The 27,489-nt window shown below is 36.7% G+C and overlaps 1 long non-coding RNA gene across 2 annotated transcripts; it reads right to left on the bottom strand.

Annotated features, from left to right (window-relative positions):
* Window positions 1-12,225: 12,225 nt before the first annotated feature.
* LOC306668067 lies at window positions 12,226-26,741 on the bottom strand. 2 transcript variants are annotated; one of them, XR_013765721.1, is made up of 3 exons: window positions 25,895-26,741; window positions 15,584-15,697; window positions 12,226-12,660 (listed from the first exon to the last, which is right to left on the bottom strand). It is a non-coding gene; the product is annotated as an uncharacterized lncRNA (long non-coding RNA). The 2 variants fall into 2 exon arrangements; XR_013765722.1 differs by lacking the exon at window positions 25,895-26,741 and adding an exon at window positions 16,820-16,925.
* Between the last annotated feature and the right edge of the window lie 748 nt (window positions 26,742-27,489).

Genomic DNA, 27,489 nt, shown 5'->3' with positions numbered 1-27,489 from the left:
GTTCTCTCTGGCCTAGAGCATACCAGTCCTCCAGAGTTAAAGAAGCTCCAGAACACAATACCTTTTACCCTCTTCATTAGAACATCTCTAGTTAGGATCCTTGAGCTCAGGTTCTAACATAATTATTGAGGTGCAGGCGGTACCCCCAAAGTGTGCCTTCATTGATCTGGTCACCCAGATAGTAGTCCAGAAAAAGGAGGTGATAAGTAAAATGAAAGTAATTATACTCCTGTTACTCTTCTAGTTCAAACAAGGTATGGACAAAATAATTTAGGAAAGACCCAAACAGAAGAAATAGGATTCAACAGGATACTTAGCAATGGAGAGTTCAGTCAAAAGAAACAGCTAGACATCACTGAGTTCTAGTTCAGACTTCCTCTCTGCTTCAGAACTGAAGTAAGATCAGCCAGCAAAATTGAGGCAAAAAAACTGCTCAAGAGATTATGGTTAGCAAACAGGGAAGGCTCTTGGATATTTTATGAATATAATGCAGTCAGGAATAATACAATCTAAGCCCTACAAGAAGATTTTTAGCTTGTGAGTTCTTCCAGCAAGTAATGCATTATTTGAAGGCATGGAGTATATATTCCTATCATCTCTATTTTATTTATTTGTTTATTATTAAGTTCATTATGCTGATTTATTACTTTTACTACTGTATATCATGGAGATATTTAAAGACTTTAAAATGGAAACCAAATGTTCCTCATTCAACTTCTGTCCTGTGACCTTACTCCTTTTCTCATTTCTGCTGTTAGTTTTCTGTTTACATCTTCTCCTAATTATGTTTGTAAATAACTCAGTACCTTATACATGATTATTCAATACTAAATATCTAATATAGACTTCTTCAACAGAATAAGAAAGATTGAGAGGGAGTTTTGTTGGTTAAGATATAAGCAAGCAAATAAAAGTTTTTGTCAAAAACATTGCATGTAATGTTGAAAGGAAAAAGATAAATGGGAGAAATTATATATACATGTATTCTTGCTGATAACTGAATAACCACAGTTACAACAATGAGACATTATTTTTATCTGTCAAATTGACAAAGTATAAAGAGTATTCATGACTAGTATTTGTAATGATGTGGACACATCAGCAATCTCCTGGTGGGGGCATAGGTGATCTATTAGTGGCAAAAGTTTGATAATATGCATATTCCCTGATCAAGCAGACATATGATTGGTAGAAATTCATCCCAATGGTATTAATGTGTAGAGGTACAAAAATGCATGTATACATAATTTTAAAATTTGTGTTCTTTATTTTAATAATATAACATTGGAAAAAAATGAGATGAACAAAAATATTGTTAGGTGAACCCTGGTATATTTCCACAAGGAAATACTAGGTAGCCATGAAGGAAGATGCTTAATATATACATATATATATATATATATATATATATATGTTTGTGTGTGCATGTATATAACACATGTGTATACACACAAATGTATTTAATTACCAGGAAATATTTTCAGTGTGGTTTTATGGAAAAATACTGATCTAAAAACATTATGGGTTCAACGTGTTTCTCAAAAGGAGATGAATCCATGTTAGCAATGGTTATCTTCAAATAGTGGGATTATGGGTGGATTTTTTTCTGTTGATTCAATATTTTTCCTTGAAATATTAAGAAGAGAATGTTTTAAAACATTTGCCTTCCTTACAGTAAGCAATAATCATTCTCAACTTTCTTGCTTTCTTTGGGTTAAGTGTAGTCCTTTCTAATTCCTCCAATTGAGATCTCTCATCCACGTGTTGTCTCTTCAGATACTTGAAATGGTAGACGTGAGCTTGGAGACGGCCATGCTTGCTGTCCTCCATTCCCTCCTTTTTCCTGCTAATAGATCTCGTGTTCAGCTACATAGTTCCGAGGGGGTTTTTAGACTGTTGCATTCATTGATGCTCATTTCTTGCAACTTGAGATAACTATTCCTTCATTTTTGTGTATTTATTGAGAATTGATTGGGAAGACCCCAAAATCTTACATATGTCGTTCAGTTTACTGCTATTGAAAGATAATTTTCTTATAGATCACTTTTCAATTTAGTAATTGGATTCAATTTAGAGCATTTGCAATGTAAGTCATAGGATTGTCTTTCATACTAAACTTTGTCTCTTTAGTTCTAGGAATATCTTCAGATTTTGTGAAATCACTTTGATAGAGATTTGAAGGGACACAGCTGAATTGAGAAAAGTCAGCTACATACAGGAATGCAGTAGGATTCTATCCCTACTTCCCATCCTCAAATTATAGACTGATTGAGAGTGTTAATAAAGGACCTATACATACCAATGGTCTACGATCTTAATATACTCTTTTTTTTTATGTTTTGGAAAATTACTTTTCCTTTTATTTTATTTTTTTTCTCTCTATTATTTTTTTTATTGTAAACAAATGGGATACATGTTGTTTCTCTGTTTGTACATGGCATAAAGGCATACCATTTGTGTAATTATAAATTTACATAGAGTAATGTTGTTTGATTCATTCTGTTATTTTTTCCCTTCCCCCCATCCCTCCCACCCCTCTTTTCCCTCTATACAGTCCTTCCTTCCTCCATTCTTGCCCCCCTCCCTAACCCTAACTCTAACCCTAATACTAACCCTTCCCTCCCCCCATTATGTGTCATCATCCACTTATTAGCGATATCATTCGTCCTTTGGTTTTTTGAGATTGGCTTATCTCACTTAGCATGATATTCTCCAATTTCATCCATTTGCCTGCAAATGCCATAATTTTATCATTCGTTATGGCTGAGTAATATTCCATTGTATATATATACCACAGTTTCTTTATCCATTCATCAATTGAAGGACATCTAAGTTGGTTCCACAGTCTGGCTATGGTGAATTGAGCAGCTATGAACATTGATGTGGCTGTATCTCTGTAGTATGCTGATTTTAAGTCCTTTGGGTATAGGCCAAGGAGTGGGATAGCTGGGTCAAATGGTGGTTCCATTCCAAGCTTTCTGAGGAATCTCCATACTGCTTTCCAGAGTGGCTGCACTAATTTGCAGCCCCACCAGCAATGTATGAGTGTACCTTTCTCCCCACATCCTTGCCAACACCTGTTGTTGCTTGTGTTCTTGATAATCGCCATTCTAATTGGGGTGAGATGGAATCTTAGGGTGGTTTTGATTTGCATTTCTCTTATTACTAGAGATGTTGAACATTTTTCCATATGTTTGTTGATTGCTTGTAGATCTTCTTCTGTGAAGTGTCTATTCATTTCCTTAGCCCACTTGTCGATTGGATTATTTGTATTCTTGGTGTAGAGTTTTTTGAGTTCTTTATAGATTCTGGAGATTAGTGCTCTATCTGAAGTATGATTGGCAAAGATTTTCTCCCACTCTGTAGGCTCTTTCTTCGCATTGCTGATAGTTTCCTTTGCTGCGAGAAAGCTTTTTAGTTTGAATCTGTCCCAGTTATTGATTCTTGCTTTTATTTCTTGTGCTATAAGATACCCTTGCTACTTCTACATGTTTTTTGCATAATAAATGCTAATGTTTTGTGTCTTTTCTTTTAAATGTGCACTATTTAAATAATGGAAAATGCTTGAATTTTAAATGTAGTCTTGTGCTTTGGAAGACCTACCTTATACTAAAAAAAAAGGAAATGAACAGTGGTGAGATTGTTAAAATCACAGTCAAACTTCTGATAGGAGTTTAAATAATTTACTAAATTGAAGTCTTCTCATTTGTTTACAACCTTCATTTCTTTCAGGTAGTCATAGATAAAGGTACTTAAATTTCAGAGGTAAGAACCTTTCAAGGACAACATTATTTCAAAAGAATGAATATTCTGTTAAGTAAGACCCAGGGGCTATTTACCCATTACTATCTTTGGCAAACAACACAGTTCTTGACCTTGGTAATAGCTGTTGATTGCTTATGACCATTGTCCATTGTTCATTGGAATACAAAAGGAAATCTTTGTGTTTCACATTAGTAAAATGATATATTCCTCTTATTTTTAATCCATACTTGAGAAAGTCAGAATTTCAACAAGGACTTTGGAGGAAAAGTTCGGCTCAAACCATGATCAAGGAAAGAAAACTCTTCATGTCTATAATTGATACAAAGGTTAAAACATATCATTTTTTAAATTACATGTTCATATTTTTAGATAAAAAAATAAATCAGGACAAGTGTACAATTGTATGCAACAGAAGTTTCACCACTAGAGAGTGGATATGTAGTTAGTTTGGTAGGTGTGGGAGTCTAAATGAGGAAGTGAGAGAAGATGGAATGAGGGTGAAAGAAACGAGAGGAGAAAGGATGGGCCTGAATGGGTGGTCATGGAGACTGGCTGTTGGAGATTTTCTACTGTAGGAATGTGAGAAAGAGGAACAGTTGTATGTAACTTCCAAGGGTCCAGATGGAGCCCGTGGAATGCAATGGAAAGACATGGTGTTAATGGAAGATAGAATATTCCTTTTAGTACCTTGAGCATTATTCTCAACTTTAGGGGTTAAAGCAAAAAATCGATTTTAATAAAAGTAATTGTGACTTCTTCCTTCCTCAGTGTTTGCAAGTATAACTCTGGTGTTTCCTTGAAGTAGCTAGTGACTATACCTTAATGAATAATCCATGCTCCAGTTTGAAGCCTAATAAGTGGGAAGGGGGAGAAAAGAGAAGGGGAGAGGGCATAACAAAGAATGAGATCCACATAGCTGCCCATGGGTTAGCAAAGCTGCTAACTGTTTTTGTGTTTTTCTAATAGGCCATCAGGTGTTTCTGAAAAAGTCATCATTTGTCATTTACGGTATAATTTTAAGTTCCTAGGAGTATTCTCTATCCACTCTAGTCCTATCTCAAAAGTATGTAAACATCAAAGAAAGTGCAAAAAATTTAATGTGGCCAAAGGATAAAAAATGAGTGAACAAGTAAGCATAATATTTTGTGTGTCAGGCACTGTGTTAATTTTTTAAATGTAATATCTCTTCTGCTACATAATATGAGGTCTAGTTATAATTTTTGTGTTTTATATTTTCTTGATTTAAAAAACTCTGTAAATTTAAAAATTTTCTTAAATATTGCATAGTTTGTAAATGAGGAACTAGATTTCAGATCAAGGTCTCAAATGCTTATGTCCTTCCTTTTTTAATAACCAAAACAATTCATGACCAAATATTACCTCATTTTTTTATTATCTTGAAAATATGCACAAGTTTTCATTTTTGTACCTCTTATAATTACTACATTTGAGAACAAAGTCCAATTTAATCACCTCCTCCATCCATCTCAATTGTTTTTCCACTTTTACATTTTTACTCATCTTTTTAAGCCTCTTATGTTTCTTGCATATACTATTGCATTAATTATTTTTATGTTTTTATTAATGTATTATGGCTGTACACAACAGTGAGGAGTATTGTGACATACTCATAAATTATATAACATAATTTGCTCCATTTAATTCCCCAATACTTCCCTATTCCCATCCCTTGGTCCCCTTCCTCTACTACCGTATACTCCCTTCTATTTTCACTTGATCTCCATCTTTTTAAAAAATTCCTCATTTAACTCAGTTTCTGTGAATGAGAGAAAACGTTCAACCCTTGTCTCTCTGAGTCTGGCTTATTTCACTTGCATAATTTTCTCCAGTTCCCTCCATTTACCAGCAAATTTCTTTCTTCTTTATGGATGAGTAGAACTCCATTGTGTATATCTACCACATTTTCTTTATCTATTCCTCTGCTTATGGACACCTAGACTGGTTCCTCAACTTGGCTATTATGAACTGTATTGCTATAAATATTGGTTTGCGGGTATTTTTTCTTCTTCTGTTATTTCCTTTTTCCAAGAGACAAGTCAAAACTCCTCGTCGAAATGCTTCCTATTTCTCATCTCAATTTCTTTTATAACTTAACCCTTTTACCCAATGCCAATGCCAATCGTACGTACTGTCACATAACATTCACCAGACATTTGTTAAGTATTCATCAATGAATCTTTTGTCAGCTGCCTTTCATTTACTGCTCATAGGGTAGGTTGCCACATATTGGGATAAAAACTTCACTAAGTCCTTGTCTCTGGCCTCAAAGAACTTGGAGTATAGAGATAAGAATAAATAAGCAAATTGGTAATTAGGGTAAAATATTTCCCATGCATTAAAAGCACTTACCAGTTCTGCTCGAGTCTCTGAGATAGGGGTAGCAGGACAGGACACTGATATCAGATATGACTGAGAATCTGGGGGATTGGGAATGGCATCTAAGAAGAGATGAAGAGATTATTTGAATGGGAGCAAAGGTATCATTAAACTAAAGAAGATAATGTGTTGATTCAGGGGTCTTAAATTGAAAGAGGTCTGTGGAGTTATGACTAAGAGGTCTTAATACAAGTGTATGTGATTTGGAAGAAGGATGTTGGCCACCCATATCTGCATGTATCTCTGCTCCATAAAGAGAGAGAGGAAAGGAAGAAGGACACATAATCCTATGCCCCAAGGAGAGAATGGCACAGAGGAACCCAGATATGAGGCAGCGGATGCAGGGCCATCATCTCTGTATCTGTCAGCAGAGTATGGTGGGGTCTGCACCAAAGGTGACTTGTAACTACCTTCAACCCTCATCTTCCTGTCCCTAAGTCCTTGTTTTTCCTAAGTACACAGGTGCCTCCCTCCCCTTCTTTATTCTTCCTTATTTCCATACAAGAACATGGTCCTCGTCTTGCCGAACTAGGAATAAAGAGATGTCTTATTTTGGCAGAAGTAGCAGGCTCTCATTAGGTACGTCATTGGGATCATTGACATCTTTTCTTGTATCTAAAGGTTACTGAATTGTGCAGAGTTAAAATGGAGACAGCTTCTTGTTAAGAACAAGGTTATTAAATTTTCAAAAGTCGACTTCAAAGAGTAAGAAGTTTTTTGCCTACAGGAGAAGCTGAAATTCAAAGGGTGACTGGGACCAAGGAGACAGGATGGGAGGTTATTTAACTTGCTCTCTGCTCCCACGTCACATTCGTACATGTTGGAGATGTGTCCTCTTAAGTTTGGGTTATACTTGAAAATGGAGATGAGTTTTTACCTTTTCAGATGAAGATTTATTTAGGATAAAATCTCCCAGGATATAAAGAAGCTTTAACATGGGATGTCCTGGAGAAGGGTTCTTCCCAACCATGCTGGTGGCCTATGACTTATGCTAAAGAAAGGAACCTAGGAAAGGACTTGTGGAGGTGACAGTTAGGAGATGAGCCAGTGATGGCCAAGTGTGTCCCATGGAGCCCCGAGAGTCACTGAGACACTTTCAGAGGATTTGCAAAATCAAAATGATTTTCCTAATAATTCTAATGTGTTATTCACCTTGCTGACTTTTGCAAGATTGGTGCAAGATCAATGGCAGACAAAGGACTGGTTTCTTACCAAAAATCAAGGTAGTAGCATCAAATTACACTACTAGTTATTGTATTCCTCCCTACACATACTGGTAATATAAACAGCAACAACAACAACAACAACAAATCCTACACAATTTCACATGTAGACTTTTTGATGAAATCGTAAAAAGGTTACTATATCGAATCTCAACACCATTGTAGTTTTGTAGAAAAGCACTGGTACAATTCAGTCACCAGCTGAGCGAGATACTTTTTAAAGACAACCTACTACATTTATTCAGATGTGAATCCCTGGCAAATATTTTGTCCAAATGAACAAATTGATCCTGTTACTTCCGGGAAAACAATAAACAATATTTACGGCAAAAATAAAATTTGAGTTTTGAAAGGAAAACGAGAAGCTTGGAAAACTTGTCCCTGCCCCATGAGATTGAAATTTACCAATATTTGTAAGAAGTTAGATATGAGTTAGAATTAATGATTTGAGAACCGTCAGGGTCCAGATGGTGGTGGAAGTCATCTGGTGTGAAAGAGGTTCAGCCAGGAGAGTGTAGTGTATGGAGAGACTCAAGTTGAGGATTGGGCCATGGGATTTTCTTTTGTCCCTAGCCCCTATGGGACACTTTGGCAGATATTTACATGTTCCTTGTACAAACCCTGTGCAAATACACAACACTTCACATTTTCATATTCAGAAACGTATTATCTGACTTTTACAATAGCAAAGGAAGGTGGGAGGATATGTACAATAATTGTCATTTTTCAGATAAGGAAATTGAGACTAAGAATATGTGAAATAACTAGAGTTCCAAAAGTGACCATACCAGCACAAAATCCAGGTCCTTTAATTTCTAGAACAGAGTTTCTCCTGCCACTTCACAAGTACCTTTGAAAAAATGCCTTGTTTTTTCTTCCATACTCCTGCAGTGTGTGGGAAATCAAAATTGTCTTTGTTCTTGCAGACTCAGCATTCTTACAAACTCATATTACTTCTTCTCCGGCTTCTCTGATAGCCTCATCAATTTATCATGATCTGTTGCAGATAACTTTGCTCCCCATAACCCAGAAAATCACTTCCTTCCAGAAGCCACCCTGACCCAATCTCAGTCCTTTGATCATTTCCTACTTAACACTCTGTACTTTCTAGTACATTTTTTTTTGTATGTTGATATGCCACATTCAATTTGTTTCTTTACTCTTTTTGTGTGATTTTATTTTTTACCTCAATTTAATTATAAGACAATCTTAAACACATTATCTTTTATACAAAATCATTTTTTCCTTGTATTAGGGATTGCACTCACAGCCTTCTGCATGCTAGGCAAGAGCTCTACCACTGAGCTGCATCTTTAGCCCCGCTGAGATTTTGACAGATGCATATTTACATGTTCCTTGTATAAAACCTTTGCAATTTTATATGGGGATTTTCTTGGAAAATAAAGGAAATGATTATCTATAACTCTAGATTATAGCAACATTTTTGTTAAATTCATACTCCACAAATAGATTTATGTTAAATTATATTTAATTTCAACCTCCCACTTTTGTCCCTGTACTTATGTGTTTTATGTTACATGGTGGCACTCTTGATGTACTCTATTCACCTGGGATGTTATTTATCTATAAATATGTCTTTTGACTAATTTTGGTTCTTCCTGAGTATATATTGCATTAAGTTGTGCACAGAAGGGACTCAGTAGTTGATTGAGAATTCATGAAGTGGAAGATAGACTTGGAAGAGATGACCTCAGCATTTTATTTGAGCTATAGAAACAAAGGTAGAGAAGAAATGTTCTAGGGGGAGATGAGTTTTTGCTTAGAGGGAGATTTTGACTTTGGTAGAATAAAATGCTCGACAGATTTAATTGGACCGACTGTCATCTTGTCAGGATGACCCTTGTTTGGTGAGCTTGCATTTTTATTCTGTTAGACCTAGTGAGGTGGTTTAGATGGTCAGGGGTGTCTTAGAGTGAGCAAACAATCTGATTTTCTCTCATTCTTATTCAGTTGTCAAAACATGATCGTAACCTCATTTCAGAGTATAATGCAAAATACTTTTCTGAGCTTTGATTAATATTTTTAAGTTAAGAGAGTCCTAATACGTTGTACATTCCAGTTCTAGCGGAGAACTTGCCAATCATGTTTCCCATGTTACTCCATAAAATCATCTGGCTAGCATCCTCTCTTGGCATAACAATGTCATTGTATATAACTAGAGCCCACCATTAATCTGGGTGCATTAAGCTTTCAAACATTTATTCCTCCAAACTATACACTGGATCTGCACTTTGCTGGGTGACATTTAAGCAGTTTGCATGGACACAACATAATCCCAGTGCAACATAAAAATGTATTTACCAAGGACTTTGTGTCTGTGGTTTAGATTAAAAAGAGATAGAGAGAGTAAATCTTTTTCTCTCTTGAGATGTTTGGATTAAGTTTAATTGATTTTAAAAATACATTAACATGATCACAATACTTTAAAGCAAATGAACTTTGTTTTTTCAATAAAGCAGGTTACACTAGGGATTTGACTTTCGAAGGTTTGAAACAGTGAAATACCAAGGAGTTTTTTTTTTTTTTTTAACTTAGAGAATGAATAGCATGCTTGAAAAATATTTGTAATTTATGCTTTTATTTCCAAAGTTTGAATAGACATAAATTTGCTTCTGAAAAGGCAGCTTTTTATTTTGAGGGACTTGAAGTTACAAGCTTTTCACAAGAGACTATTGGAGACATATGTCCTCATTGTCAGACTAATGCAACTTTATCGACTTAAAGCTTAGGAAGAAATCAATATATTTTTTGAGACACATAGGAGACAGTAGAACTCACATTTGTGAATATGATGGATGCTTCCTGCGCAGCTCTCTGTCTCAAGGCATGGTCTTTGGACCACGTGCATTAGCCTCACCACTTACCAATATGGTATTGAACACATAGTTCTTCCATAAAAACAGTGCAACTTAGACTCTGGAGCACTTGATCTCAAACTGCCTGCCAACCACTTCTTGGTTTAAATCCTATCTAGAGCAGTGCCATGAAAATAAAATAATCTGAAAAACATGGCATGCACTCACAGAGCAGTCTTGCCTCTCTCCTGGAGTACAGAAGAGCAATAGGCAGTTACATAATTCTTTTCTATCAACTTGTTCTCTGAACAACCACCTTCACTGAATTACATTTAAATGTTATGTCTTTCATTTTGTTTGTATTTGGTAGATAATTTTGGTCAAAGATACATCGCCTATTATTCTGTGTTTACAGCCTCCTTTGGTAATCCCATTTAGAATTTATCTTCTGCTTTCTTTCTGTCTCTTTTTCTCTGTTAAAATTGGTTTGCTTTCTTCAAACAAATAACTTGAAGTATTCAATAAACTGGTTTTCTTGCCTCCGAGGAGATGCAAAGCAAAATTGAATAGGCAATCACAATAATTATATCAAACCTCGTGCTTAGTATTTTTGCTTTCTTCTACTCCTCCCTATATCTTTGATGTGTTATTTTTTTCCAGAGCTTTGTTGTATACATGAATTTTATTTTAAGGTGCCTTAAATCCCTTTTGAAAAGCAGAAAGTATAAGCAAACTGTTAAGAGTAGGATAGGAGGCTCAGAAGGCCTGGGGATAATGATTCTATAAATTATAGAAACATAAAAGAAAATGGTATTTTTGATTGACATTTTACTGCGAGTGGCCTGTGTGTCCAACCAACAAATATTCACTAATGATACTTAGCAAATCTTGGTCATACCATATAAAATATTTTTCTGAAGATTTGATTGAGAGAAAGTGTGGACATGGATAGTTGCACGTGGATATAAAAGTCTTTGTATGGAATTATTTTATAGGAGATTATAAAAGTGATAGAGTTAAATATTTGTACTAAAGTAGAAATGCAATAAGGAGTTGTTATATATATTAGCTTCTTTGTTCAATTTTCAACTTTGGTTTTATATTAATCGGAATTTATTCAAAGGATGTAAAATAATTTGAATCCTAGACATCAGAAAAACATCAGAAGTGAAATTAAGTTTAACAGAATCTGAGAGAGAAATTATGATTATTTATTTATTTTTATTAAAAATTTTAAAATTTTACAGACTGCATTTTGATTCATTGTACACAAATGGGGTACAACTTTTCATTTCTATGGTTGTATACAATGTAGATTCACATCATTCATGTAATCATCCATATACATAGGGTAATACTGTCTGTTTCATTCTACTATCTTTCTGTCTACCACCTCCTCCCACCCCATTTTCCTCTACACCACCCAAAGTTCCTTCATTTTTCTCCTTCCCCCTTGCCACCCACCTTCATTATATATTGTCATCCACTTATCAGAGAAAACATTGGGCCTTTGGTTTTTTGGGCTTGGCCTATTTCATTTAGCATGATATTTTCCAACTTCATCCATTTACCAACAATTGCCATAATTTTATTCTTCCTTATGGCTGAGTAATATTCCATTATGCATATATACCATAGTATATATATCTCAGTGTATATATACCACAGTATATATAGCTCAGTTGGTAGAGTGCTTGCTTTGTATGTACAAGGCCCAGGTTCAATCCCCAGCACCACCAAAAAATAAAAATAAAAAACAGAGAAATTATGATTTAATTAAAATATATCTACATACAACCTTCCAAAATTAGTTTTTTTCTTATGTGTGGTCCTATATATACTCTTGAAATAATTGGGATACAAATATAAGATAGATTTAAAAAAATGAGAACCAGAACTGTATGGTTGAAATTGGCCTAAAACGTCATTCACTCCACTCTATCTGTCTTTAACCTTATGAATTCATTGCTTTAAACAAGTTCAGCTCATGGGAAATAATCATAAAGTCCTCCTTCCTCTTTTTATTAAGTTCCTCTGTTGAGTGAGTTCTTTCCTTTCCTGAACGAAAAGCCAGGAAATCTGCGATCATTTTTATGGAATGCAGAGAGAATTTCCTATCACCATAAGTCACAAGACACTGACTCAGTGTTTACTATTCAGTCTCATAATATTCAAAATTTCAATGCTGGTTTACAGTTAAGACGTTTCTTCCTTTTTCCCATCGTGTATGTTGCTCTCCTTCCTTCTGCTCTTGGCGACTGCTTTCTACCTTTCAAAGAAGAGAAGTGGGAGGGAGAACCGGGCAGGGGAGCTTCCTTCCGGTTTGGTTTTGGTGGGGGGGGGGGGGGGTTGCCTCCTGCTCTCTCCATTTGGTGGATGATGAAATCTCACTTCTCTCCTCGTGGGATGTTTTCTTCAGAGATTCCCTCTATCCCTGGGATTCCCTCAGCTAATGATAGCTGGGAAAGAACAGATGAACCTGTTCTGTTGTTCACTTGATGGTTCCTTAGTCCTTTCCCGTCAAACCCTACCTATTCATGTCCCCGCCCCTTTCTCTCCTTCTCCCTCTCTCCTTTTCACAGGATATTCTCATGTCCCAACAAATTCTGCGAATGCAAACAATCCCAGCACAGCCAGCTGTCTTTTGTTCCTGTGTCAAAGCCCCTAACTCCCCCACCCCTTCCCCTTTAGAGGTCCCAAGTAGGAGTCTAACACCAGCCAGTGGGCTCCCTAAAATGCATGTGAAATGTCTTTTGGAGCCACTTTTCCTGGTGGGAGACAACTTACTGTATCTTTTCATGGGGTGAAACATTAGGTGAAAACATTCCATTTATTCTTTGATCCAGGAAAGGAAAGGACCATTGAAACAGTCATAGTTACTGGGTCTTTTGGAATTACACTGTGTGTCACTGGACGTTTATGCAACTATGATTCCAGAATAGGAATGCAAATGTTATCAAATGAAGCAGTATAAACACAAATGTGCAGATGAAGGAAGTTAGGAAGTAGAGGGAGGGTAGATCAGTGAAGAAACAGGGACCCCAAGCCCTTCACTGTGTAAAGCGAGAAATCTGCAGAAAAATCTGTAGTTATTTGAGCAAGCAATACATATTAAAATACGTGAATTAAAGTCACAAAGGCAACTGGAAGATGAATTCTAATAGTGATTTAACTATAATAGAAGGAATAGGGAAAGCATTTACAAAATTATGTTGAATCTAATCTTGTTGGAAGCAGATAATGTTTGAGATGGATGAATTTTAAAGTACTTCATGATAAGTGTATTTAGAGTCTTGGAGGTGACCACCAGATGAATTAAAAATATAAACCATTAGAAGAAAACTTGGTTTCTTGTGGGGACTGACAACGGAGGGGGGAGGGCAAATTGGGGGCTCAAGGCATTCCATTAGAAGCCTCCTGTATTCCTTATTTCCATCTAAGAGCAAGTGTACATATTCCTCTAATAAAATTTGAAAATTTTACCATTAAAATGTGTTTTAAAAGAAAAATGAATAGGTACATGGGACTGGGGTTTAACTGAGTGCCACGATGCTTGCCTAGCTTGTGCACTGCTCTGGATTATATCTCCAGCACCATGAAAAATATATACATGGAGACAAATATATTATTTATTATAAAGATGATTAATGAGTTAAATCATTGCTGTGGCATATTAATATGGTACAAAGCCATAGTATACTATATCACTCAATGTGATATGATCATAAATATCTTCAGAAAGATCAAAGATACAGAACATTGTCAAAAAGGCATTTTAGTACAGGCATGAATTAAATATATGAACTTTGAGGAAAGGTAGGGTTAGATAGGTGGTTAGGTTATTATTTTTAAACAAAAATGTATTTAAATCCTATCCTATATTGACATAAGTTCCAGATCCCTTTTAACTCATAGATAAATCATAAAATGCCTAGAAGGAAGCTGAGTGTCTGTTTTCCTGAGCTCGACATTAGTCAGGATCTTCTATACTTCAGTCAAATGGAGGATTTGCAAAAGAGAAGAGAGATTCAAATGCTTTCAAATTAAAAGATGGCAAAGAAAAATCATGACGGATATGAAAATGCTTGATAATGTTGACTTCTAAAGGAGTAATTCAGTTAATTTTTATTTGGTCACATGCAGTACCAGAGTTCCAGCATTAAGCAAGACAGACACAGTCTCGAAAATCAATGAGAAAGACCATGAGACTCCAATAAATGCAAGTATCATGCATGCTTACTTCACTGAAGAGTAAACGCGAATGAATTGTAACCACTGGAAAAGCATTTGGTTTATTGCATGACCAAAGTTTGCAAATAAAAATGAGACAGGCTTATAGACAAAAACTATAATAATTAAATTTACAAGAGAATATGCAGCATTGTCATGTGTCATGAAATAGGCACTTCAGATACTACTAGTTAAATTTGGGCACATAAGTAAAAAGTCTTAAAGATGCTCATATTTTTAGGGCCAGAAATTCAATTTTTGATATTTTGTAATTTGTATTCATCAAAAAATGTTCAGTTACGAGGAACTGCCTAGGTGAAGAAATAGTACATTTGGATTTACTACAGATTTTAATTTGGTATTCATGTGTGTTTTTTTAAGGAAAAGGAGGATGATTATAATAAAATTTGAAAGCAGAACACAGGATAGTATCACATACACAAAGAAATGTATAGAAAAATCATGGAATTATGATAAAATTTTAATTTATTCAGGAGTTGAGATTATGATTTTTAAATAGTTAGAATACAGTTTCTACCTCAGACTTTCCTAAAGGAATATGTGTTATTTTCATATCAAGAATAAAACAGACACATAGGAAGAAGTTAGTCCAAATTCTTCAACTTGTGAGTTGTGCGAACTTGTGCAAGTGACACTTTGTATGAAGTGATGTCACAATCCACATGGTTTTGGTGACACCCTTGTGGGCCTGACAGATGTGTTTGAGAAGATGATGATCTCATTTGTTAACTTTTGGTTCCCCAATCCAGGACCCCCCCCCCCCCCCGCCCCACTTTGCCTCCTTCCAGCTACCTAAGTGCAGAAACTGCATTTTGTTTTCTTTTTTCTTTTGTTTTTTAGTAGTAACCCCGTTTGGAGAAAAACAATGCCCAAGACAAGTGAAAAAGTTGATTAACTGTGTTTGTGCTTACCATCCCCAGACCTGGAATCATGAATCGCGTTTTCAGTTTGAACATATTTTTCTTTTAGTTTTTGACCTTCACTTGGTCTACGTTTCTCTTTAAAAAATGTGGACTATTGATTTCCACTGTGCACCAATAAGCTTAAGTTAGACAGAAAAGGGCATGGCACCCCTTAAAAAGAATCCCCAATTTTTTTGTACTTGAAAAATAAATGAAATGTTTTCTGTACCAGATTCCTTCTTCCGGTGCCCTTTGACCTGCCTCTCTTGAGAGAATCAGTGTTTTCACAAGGTGAGCTTTTTATATCTGTTGCTCTTGAATTCAACTTTACTTCTCCATACACCTGGGTCCAAAGAGAAAAAAATAGGGAAATAAGGTTGAGGCTTGGGACTGGGAAGTCTGTTAGCAAGAATGACATTGGCTTTTGAGTTCATAGACATTTGTTCATGAGAAAATGCATTTTGAACGCCTTTCTGATTCTTAAGTCCCCAATAAGTTTTTGACTCTTTCCAGTTGGGGAACATAATGTAATAAAGTGCTAGACCAGTAAGTCAGATAGCCATCTTTTGCACAATTCATATTCTAAATTTAAAGAGGCTCACAACTGAGCATTCACAAACAGTAGCTGTTTACTTTCTTTCCACTAAAATAATCATTGCAAATACCCCTCTGAGAATGTATATTTTCAGATGCCAGGTAATCAAAGCTTAGTTGTACTCAGAGGCTTTTTTAGAACCAAATGGAAAATAATTGCTTTAAAGTACCCACTTGTGAGGATTTCTGCTCATCAGTGTAATTGCCAGCAGCCACTGTCTTTCTGTCACAATAAATTCACAATGATTCATTAGCTTCTATTGGGGGGATGAAATAGATCATCTTGTTAACATTGACTTTGATTTTTAAATGGGTTTACTTGATTTCATATTGGAACTACAGTTTGCACATAAACTAAAATAACAGACGCTCCTGTCCCACTTTAAAGAGTAGTATAGATAGTAGGGGTTGATAAAATTAGAATTCAGCCAGACTTGCAGGATTGAGATATGAGTTCTCAATGTACTTACTCCAGAAGCATTTTTTTTTTGTCTTCCCTTTTGTCAAAGGAATTTAATTTCTCTACGATAAGCCTTTGCACACAGAACGCAGTAGTTGGCAAATAATCCTTAGGATGTGTTACCAAGCGCCTTTGTCCAGGTTTCTCTCTGTCATCGAATGAATAAGACGATTGCCACAAAAATCTACTGGCCGACAATGCCTGTCAAGGACAGCCTGATCTTCTTTAACAAATTCCCTAGGTTGATGGGATCATAATTTACATAGCCAAGCTTACTTTGTGTATGTAGATATTGGTCAAAGGTTAGCACTCCTTTTCTGACTTGCTGATTTTTAAGCAGGCTGGGAAACATATCCCAGCTTTATCTGCACCATCGAAATGGCTTGTCAACTGCCTCCTTGCCGTGGTTACCTTGTTGGGATTCTGTGAAGACATTCAAGGGTCAACCTTCACTTTCCAAGGGCAATAGAAGTTGGCATCTAAGCCTCCTTGAAGCCGGTGCAGACCTTGAGCCTATGAATGACCCAGGGCACATCTGGTGACTGCCTTCCTGTGGTATGAAGTATGTTGCTATTGATACTGGCTTTCTGAGTCAGTCATTCTCCAGTGTGTTTGTCTACTCCAGGTGAAAAAATGGAATAAAACCAATGACTGCTTGTGGGATATTTTACAATTTCAAATTGACAGTGCAGCTAGAATATTTAAGATTACTTAAAAAAAAAAAAAAAAAAAAAAAAAAAAAAAAAACACCCAAGAGTCAATGCATTTAACTGTTTTTGGTCTGTTTTTCTGGAACAACAACAACAACAACAAAAACACAGAGGACCTCAAGAAAAAAAAAAATTCTGTCAGAGGTGACAGGGAGTTGACCTCCTGGAGATAACCTGGGGCTGAGAAGAACCTGCTTGTCAATCACAGGTGAGCCAAGCAGGTAGTAAGCCAGGACCATGTGGCCAGGACTAAAATAAAGAGAAGGAACTTGGAGTTCACGTCAAGTGCCCAGAGTGCAGGCAATCAGGACAGATGTGACACAGGCTCTCAAGTGGCATGGCGGGCAGGGGCTCACTTCTCAGCAGAGCCAGCACACCCTGTGCTGTCCACGCATCTGTCCATCAGGTCAAGAGGCAGGCGATGTCCAGCACTTTAAAAAAAATCAGTGGACATTTCTGATTTGGAGTTTCGGAAACAGTAACCTAGTTTCTGGGCTGATGGAGGAAAAACAACAAAGTGCCTAATTTTTCACTGCTGGGTCATTTCTAGAAGAAATAACTAAATAAAAGCATCCCCATCAAAGTCTTTTAGAGTTAAACAAGGGCAATGTTCAGCTGTTTGGATGAATAATCTTAACGCCTATTAATATAAGCTGCATTTTTCCTATAGTGGAGGATCCGAAATGTATTGTGATGCAAATTTAATTTGGTAGAAAGCTTGCAATGCCACTAAAATTCAGAAAAAACTGAATTTCTTGAAGAATTTTAAAGCCAGAACTGAGTCATCCTAGGGGTATTGTGCATTCTGGCATAATTATTTGCCCTAAGAAATGTTTATTTTTTAATATAGATAAGGGATGGGGAAGGAGTAGAAAAGTGATCATATGTTATTTTAAGATACCAAAAAAAGCAAATTTTGAAAGGAAGTATGGAGATCATGGAGTTATAGGGCAACCATCTGTGTCTCCTTGGAAAATGGTTGTGGGTCAAAGGAGCACCAAAGCTTTTATCTCACATTTCTTGGAGGTTCCTATCTGCCATCATGGACTGGCTGAAGGAATAAATGAAGTGGGCTTTGATTGGCATGCTGTCCAACTTTCCCCATGTCCTTCCTCTGTGCCTGGTCCTGCATTGTTGTTCACCTCACTTCCATTTGGCACCTCAGGCAGGCACTGATCTCCTGGGGTGGTATCTTATTAACTTCCTTCCTTCAAGCTATAAGTAACCCATGGGTAGCTTACCACTTACCCAAATGAATCTCTTCTTTAAATTTCAGATGACAAATTTGGGGCAGAAGTATCCTGGGAAAAGCTCAAATACCACTCAAGATGGCTGCCAAGAAGCCAATGTAGAAAAACTCTAAGGTTTCATTTCTCAGTTGAGGTGAGAAGAGAGGAGAGTCTCTTCAGGGAATAAGTTTTCAGCTCAGAGGGTTCTGTGACCACAAACTGTACTTGATGGTCCCTAAGATGCAAATGTTAACATCTGTGTTAGGTTGCATTTTATAGCAATAGCATGGAACCATTGCTGATGGCTAGACTACCATGGTTCTTGATGCTGCCAGAGCAGTGGAAACACCCAAAGCGTCATCATCCAAAGTTGCAGAATGACCAACAGTTGCTTGGAAGAACGTTCCAGAAAGAGTGCTGAAGCAGTCTTTGAACCCCTCGGAACCAAACGATTGCAGGGAAAGGAAATGTTCTAGCTCTTCGTGATTGTTTAAGCTTCCGCACTAAAGTTTTTAGTTCTTTTGTAGATTTTTTAAAAGTACTGCATTAGCAGTACTTCAGAACAATTTGGACATTAAAGCAGCTCAAAAAGTAACCACAAGGCTCAGATTCTGAACACGAGAAAACTTCAGAAATGTACATGAACCATCGTATTTCATGCATGTTTTTGTTTACTTTGCATACAGTAGTAAGAATGATAAAAATATATATCTAAGTACACCAGAGGTGGATTTAATTTGTGAGTAATGGAATTCCAAGTGATAAGAACACATCATGTCATAGTTTAATTGCTGATATTTTTCTTTTTGGGTGGTCCATAAAATAAAGAGGACTCCTGGAATATGCAGTATCAGATTCAAGGACATCTGATGTATTCCACAGAAACTTTTGTGAGAAATGCTCTTCATCTTAGAGTTTACAAATTATTCGAAGTAGAAAAATCAATGACATCAAATGCCAAGTCTAAAATCTAATCTACTGGTAAAGAAAAACAAAGTCACATTAAAACTAAGTTGTGCAATATTAGTAGCTATAGGAAGAAGAGCAGACAAGTGCACTGGTAAATGGATTGCACCCGGGTTTTAGTTAACAGGCCTTTATTGCATCCATCCTTCATTCAGAGCACTGTATGGGGTGTTATATTTTCCCTGAAACTAATTTGAGATTTCCTCAAGTTGTAATAACCTGATGAGGAAAATAGGCCATTCCTCTGATTATTTGCTAACCTTACAATCTCTCCCTCTTTTATTTTTTTTTAAGAGGAAGGACAAAGTTATTTATAGACCCTATTAATTTAGCTTAAATGATTCTAGCTACTGGCTATGTGTAATCAGCTTTTTCCTCCTTTCTGCTGAGAGGTGGCTGGAAATGCATTGGATGAAAGATTAGAAAAATGTGTCATTTAAAAGCATCCGTAACTATCTCTAATGTCATAATACAAGTTTGGTTACTAGACCACAAGAAAAATCGACTGATCAGTCCTCTGGGGTAGGAGGTCAGATTGATTGCTGGTGCTTACAAAGCATGGACAGAGAGAGGTTCTTTGCTGAGATGTGCCCCCTAATGTCACGTTGAATGGAGACTGAGTAGCCTCATCCATAATTTCAAGCACATACAGTTAATTCACAGTAGGGTATTTTAAAAAAGATTTGAGGGAGATTCCTGCTAGGAGATTAGGAAAGGGATTATTTGGTGGGATTTTGTTTTTCTGTGGATAATAGCCTCCTGGTTAATGAAGTGTCCCTCCTGCAATTTAATGGTCAGCCTGTGTTGTTATAATAACAATAGGAGTCTGTTGCCTGTGTGGTCTTAGGGAGATGGAGATGGGGGTGGGGGCTGGGAGGATTGGGGGCACTGTGTTGAGTAGCGACATTTCTTCTCCAATGGTGGGACCCACTCTGGGTCACCATGTCAGGGTCATTTCCTTGGGGGAGATGCTCAGGATGCACTCAGCCTGGTTGGAAACTTACAGAGAATGGTACTTTACCTGCGTGCTTAGCAGTTCTCTACCTGGTGGGAAGAGTCAGGGAGGACATTAACATTTTGTTTCCTGTTTTTTTAATTTTAAATTTTGAAAAATGTTGCTCAAATATCACAATTTGTTTTATTACATTTGGGGAAATGTTACATTTTCCCATATTTAGTTAATTTTCTACTCTCAGAGTCTGTAATTGTTATTTTTTCTCTCTATATATAATTCATGTCTGTCTATAAGATAAGTATTTCTTTTCAGAACATTGGAAGACTCTGAGTCCAAGACTGATCCCATTACTTCCAGTTCAAAAGCAACAGTGCCACCAACCAGGACCTGACTCCAGGCTTATTGTCTTTTCTTTCTTGCACAGTGAGGGGTGCGGGGTCTCAACCCCACTCCCACTTTCCACTGCCTGACCTCAGCTGAATTCAGCTGGCTCCTTCAGCACGTTCTCCAGCTTAACAACCAGGCTATTCCTGATTACTCTGCCTGCCTGACATGTCACTCAAAATTGGTACCAGACATTATCACCCCATGTACATATATAACTGTATGACTGATGTGATTCTACAGTATGCACATTCAGAAAAATGAGAAATTATACTCCACTTATGTATGGTTTATCAATATAAATGCATAAAAGGATTCTATTGTCAAGTACAACTAATCAGAACAAATTTAAAATATTAACATTACAAAAATTTGGTATCAGACCTGAGTCCCTGCCCATCCCTTCTGTCACCATCCTTGGCTCATATGATGAGGGGCTCCTGGTCAGGGGCATGTCTAACTGCCTCCTCCTGGGCCAGAGTCCTACACAGCTTTTGCCTGGCCCTCTCCTATTTCTGAATTACAGATGTCAGCAGCCTTCCCAGCCCTGGGTATTCTGTCTCCCAATTGCTCTGTTATAAGATTCTTATTACATGGTAGAACACTTGGCCACAAGCAAGAGTTTGTCCATCCTTCATTCCATCCACTTGCTAACGCTGCTAACGACTGCATCATTTTGAGTTGTCTGTTTCTGTTTGTGTGGGTTTTAGCAAGTGTTTCTGTACTGTTGGACAATGTGCTTGATTCTCTTCCTTTGGGGCATCTGCTATCAGCCCCAGCATGTAGGCCTGTTGCCCTTCTTCCTGTTTATCTTAGTGGGTGGGGTCCGCACTCAGGCCAGGAGCCTTTTCACCTCCTCTGACTCAAAAGTGTACATATGGTTATTCCTCACCACATGCTTCTTACCTCTGTACTTGGGGGACATTTATCACAGCTGACTTACTTGCTGCTTAGGTCTTAGTTCTGCCATTTAGTTGCATGGCCTTATATCCATTTCTTAACCCTCTAAACTTTGCTTCCATCATTTGTAAAATGGAGGTAATAATCGCTACCTCCTATGTTCTTGTGCCTGGGCTAAATGAGATCACATAAATAAATAATTGAGTAAAATATCCTACAAATATAAAATGCTTAATTTATGGTAGCTCTTTTTATGATTTCAGTTCAATTGAAAGACCTAATTATGATTGCAAATAAAATGATTTGTGATAATTAAAATGATAGAAATAGGTGACAGGTTCTTTTGGGATTCAAGTCCCTGGTGAAGAGGTATTTAGTTCTCTTTGGAGGTATGGAAGAGGAGTAAGTTCTAGAAAAGAGGTAACAATTCAAAGAATGTGTAGAAGTTTTACAGAAAGACAAGGAGGAGGAGAAACCACAGGAGCAGAAGAGTCCATCCAGTTGGCTGCAATTACCAACTCTGGCACTATAACATTTTGGACTTGATTGATCTTTCTTGTGGGGTTCTGTTCTATGCACTTTGGAATGCTTAGCAGCATCTCTGGCCTCAACTTGATGCCAGTAGCACCCCCACCCAGTAGTGACATTGCCAAATATCCCCTAGATCCTTATCCTTAGACAAGAATTCTGAGTTGGGCCAATAGGATTCTAAAACCCTAGGATTTCTCTTTAAAGCTTATCTATTTTCACTCCTGGTTTTTTTAACTTCTGCTTTCAAGAAAACAACATCTCAGTCTTGTTTCTAGGCTCTGGGTGACTGTAATTCTCACCAGTTACCTAAGTGGTTACACACTCATCTTGCATGAGTATATAGTGTATATTTCAACCAGTGATTATTGGGCATGTGTCAGATGTGCTAGGCATGAAAGACACAAAACCCTTTCTCAGACAGGGTTTACAGTAAAGGCTCAAAACATGGAATTTCCTCCTTTTTATTCTTATTTACACTAGTCATTCTATCAGAATTTTGTTTCAGTTTTTTGTGTAACTTATCACCATAAATCATTTTTTAAAAATTTAAATGAATTTTTTTAGTAATACATAAAAACACAAAAATTCTTCAGATTAATAGAGTACCATGTGATGTTCCAATACATGTATGCATTGGGTAATGTTTAAACCAGGTTAAACAATAAATCATTCTTTAGCTTGCTACTGCTAATCATTAATATTCATAGAGTATAATTGCTGGTATAATTATTAAATATGAAATATTCATTGCACATAGCTTCATGGGTTCAATAGTTATCATTAACTTTATGCATTCTCCCATTGACTGCTTTAGGCTCTTCTGAACCCTTCTGGTCTATGAGGCTGGGACAGTGTGTAAACTATAGTCCCAGGACCATGCTTCAAATCTTGACTAACTAAGATCCTTTCTGATTGCTTTTGCTCAACACTGGTATCTTGATTGCACCCCATTGATTGATCTCTTTTCTTTAGCTAATACCTGGCCCTTTACAGAATGAATATTCAATACTCCTACTTCAACAAACACATATAAGGTCATTATTATTTGCAACAACAATAAACTATGAAGGTGCACACATGCTTAGACCCTGGGGTGGTGGCTGTCATGACAAGGTACCATCTGAAATGTAGGCTCTGGTACAATTTGTACATGCACATTTAGCCTGATTATTGTAAATGGCTCAAGAGCAATTCTAACCTTTACATAATATCAGTTGAGAACTATCGAAGCCACCCACTCTGAACATTAAGTACATTATATAAGGAACACTTAGCCTTCTACAATTGAAAGGTAGAGAAGCCTAGATCACCAGGGCTTTGTGCAGAGGCACAGGTGAGCGTGCTTGGTTCAGTTGTGCTTTGTCATATGTGTGTAGTGGGTGGAAAGTGCAAGTCTTAAATTAATTCACATCAACTCATTGCAGGGACTGGCGATATTGGTAATAATGTCATGTGAAAGGACATCTCAGATGGGGTCCCTTAAGGGAAACTCTGCTCTCAACTAAGTCATGGTTTCCAATTTGGACATAAACTAGACCTTAAATGAAACAATAGCTGCTACATTATTAGCATAAACATTGCTTCCAATTCTTTTCTGTAATTAAGCAATTTGCTGTATATCTAGATGGCAAAATTTAATTTATTGACAAAGGTTCCTTTCTCATTCTCACAGTCAATGTGAGAATGACGGTCTAACTTTGCCACTTTTTCATGCTGGAAATTGATATGGAACTTAAAAATGTTTAGAGTTGTCTGACAACTCCCCAGGAAACTTTTAAAAGCCATTAATTTGGAAGCAATTTTGCTTCTATATTTCATTTCTCAATTGGTTGTGATGGAAGTAATTGTCATATCCAAAGGGAGAATCATGACTTCAGGCAATACATAAACATCTAAATTCTTTGGAAACCATCTTGTTTTTGTGTAAATGCCCTCAGTTATAAATAAAAATGGAATTAAATCTGAGAAGCATAATACCATGACTGAACTCTTTCTCACTAACAGTTAAGAAATCCTACACTTCCATAAGAAATCTGCATTCTACACTTTCATAAGAGAAAGGAACTTGTTTTATATCTCAAGACTTTATTACCCTAAATGTTTGATTTGGTGAGGTTGAATCTAGATTCTGTCCACAAACTCTCTAAATATGCAATGAAAGCATTTTTGATATTATCAACACCTGGTATCACTTAAGTTCTTTGATTTAATTTGTAATTTTAAGAATAAGGACAATTTACCCACTTGTAGTAGTGAGAGATACAAAAATAACACACATAAATCAGCTAGGATATGTTTTGCAGATCCTTAATAAATGATATTATTTCTTCCTATTTGTAGTCATTGTTTGTATATATTTGTGCTGTAGATCATCAGAAGAAAAATGAATTCTGGTCCTTGTTTCTGAATAGCCTTGAAAGCTATTAAATTACAAAAGACAGCTTTATAGCTATTGATATCACAACATTGTTTTCTTCGTCTTGTAACATATCATCAAAGACTATTCAAAATGATACAAACATCTGACCATTTTGCATAAATTTAACTAAATCAACAAGTTGTTTTATCTATGTGAGAAATGATATATTGATGTATTAAATTAATGGGTGAATTATTTCAAAATCGTGAACCTATTTGTCTACATACCTGGTTTTCATTTGTTTCTGTATTTAGGGGATATTCAAGAAACAACCTTCCTCCATGAACACAGCAACTTAAGAGCTAAAATGATGAATGTCACATATAGCTATTGGTATATGTGATGTAGAAAGTAATTGCGATTCAGTTTCCATTAGGAAACTGTCTTCTCCACATTATTTGATAGGAAGTATCCAGTCAAAACCCTGTTATGTAATTAAGCACATGACTCTCCAAGCTAGAAACTGTACTTTCTGGCCTGCTTGGAGGTGAGTGTGACTAAATTTGAGCCAATGGCAAGGGGAAAATGACATGTGCAACTTCTTGACTATGGATTGCTGCTCCTGAAATTCCTTTTTAATTTTCTGATGCAGAAATCAGAGATTCTGATCTTTAAGCTGGATGCAGGAACAAGATGAATCTTAAGGCTATTTACATTTGGGTAAGGAGGGTTGAGACTATTCTATGTGTGGGGACATACATGGATTATTAGATGGCCAACAAGTATTCCCTATGACAGACACATTAATTTATAGAAGCTATCAGTATATATTTTTCCTTTTATATTTTAATAGTAGCCTGGAATTTTAGTTGGACACATGAATAGTCATACAATACATTTTCCATCTTTCCTTGCAGCTATCTGTGGTTATCCATCAACATATAACCCAATGAATGTGCTTAACTTCTGGGCTATCTCCCTGGTGCTGAATTTACTCCTTCCCTTCTAATGATCCTGGAATATTGTCATGGCCACAAACTGTTAGAAACTGTGTAGATGAGGATAACATCACAGAAGATGATACAGCAACAGGTTAGATGTCGCTTGGATTCTTAAATTACCTTATGAAGCACGGTAGCCTCACTAGACCTGGATGGCTCATTCTATTAGGTATTATTGCTAAATAACTTAGTCTATCCTATAATTAACGTTTGCCTCTCATGCATATATGTTTTATTATCTCAAAATACTTTTAAATAAATTACTCCATTACACTGATTTTTAAACATTGAGTGCCAACTGTGGGAATCACCTTTATCTTATGATCAAGGATATAGTGAGGAATCCCACATTTGTCAAGGTAGAGGATATTTTAGTCAGCTTTTTCATCACTGTCACTAAAAGACCTAATGGAAACAATTTTAGAAGAGGAAAATTTTATTTGGTACTCACAGTTTCAGAGGTTTCAGTCCATAGATGGACAACTCCATTGCTCTATGGGCCCAGGATGAGGCAGAACATCATGGTGGAAGGATGTGGAGGAGAAAAGCAACTTAGGACACAGTGATCATGAAGCAGGGAGACAGTTCACCAGGAGCAAGATGTATACTCCAAAAGCACACTCCCAGTGACCTATCTTCTCCAGCCACACCCTACCTGCCCACAGTTACCACCCAGTTAATACATTCAAGTGGATTAATGCACTGATTAGGTTAATGATCTCATAACCCAATCATTTCACCTCTAAACTTTCTTGCATTGTCTCACACATGAGTTTTTGGGGGACAACATATATCCAAACCACAACGCAGGGTAACTGAGAAGTGGAGAAGGGTATTTTTAAGATGGTAGAAATATGGGGAGATAGGGTATAGTGGACCTTGAAGATAGGTCTCTTTTTCTTTAATTCAATGTCTTTTAGTCTGTGGTTTCCAGTTCAGTAACTTCAGTATCATTTGGGAACTTGCTGATAAGCAAGTTCTCTGTTGTCCCAACCTAGACCTACTAAATCATAAACTCTCAGGCCCAGCAGGCTGTGTTTTGGCAAGCCCTCCAGATGACTCTGATGCATGCTTCATGCCAAGGCTTGAGAATCACTGTTTGAGTCCTCATAGCAGCTCTGGAAATTGGTCAAGGAAGTCCATAGTATACACAGCTTATGTCAGAAAGAACTAAAGCTTAGAGGAATTAGGAAGTTTGCCTGTGGGAACAGAGGAAGTCAGTGGCAGGCTCCAGGTTAGAATCCATGTTCTGATTTAAGTTCCATGTATGGGATCAACTTCCTTTCCCAGTTCTCTCTGAAGAGGATTGGTATAGGTTTCATGCATGGTATCTCTACACAATGGCAGCAGGGGAAAGGATTTTAGAGTACAGTTGGAGAATAAAATTACTGTTGGCTTCCGAATATAGAGAAAAGAAACAGTACTTTTACTGCAGTTATTTTCCCTTGGGAATCCAGTGCTCATTTCTCAATTGATTTGGTGTGTTTCACACTGACCTCATACTGGGCCAAAGTGAGCTTGGGGGCCTTTCTACTCAAATCTATTTTCCAGAGGTAAGACGGTCTTGGCTGTGTAAATACCCAAGAAGACCTTTCTGTGCAGACTTATTTGGCCACAGTGATTTAGCTGTTGCCCTCTGTGTGATCCTAACTGGTAGCTGTCCATGTTGCATCAATTCAGGAGCAGACTGCTCAAATGGTGCTCCCAGCCAAGGTTAAAAAAATAATTCCTCTTCGTCTTCATGCTGTGACAGGTATGACTAGCAATTCTTACCAGATGATCTTCATCATGGGTTTTATCTGCATAAATAAAAAACTATGTATATTTGACTAGCAACATTTCTTATATTTTTAAACAGGGTGACAATTTCACTCATTGCAAAACCTGCATTGAATTAATAATAAAAGTATCATTTTTATTTCTAATAGTCCATTTTCTTTTTTTTAAAAGGAAATAGGACAGGTGGTGATTGCCTCAGCCCAAACAGTAAATAACATTCTCAAATTGTCATGCTTCCTTCTAACTCTATTTCTGTTAGTTTGTATA

This window comes from Sciurus vulgaris, assembly GCF_902686455.1.
Source record: "Sciurus vulgaris genome assembly, chromosome: 8".
Taxonomy (NCBI): Eukaryota; Metazoa; Chordata; class Mammalia; order Rodentia; family Sciuridae; genus Sciurus; species Sciurus vulgaris.
Note: the sequence above shows the minus strand (reverse complement) of the source record. Positions and strands in the feature narration are given on the sequence as shown.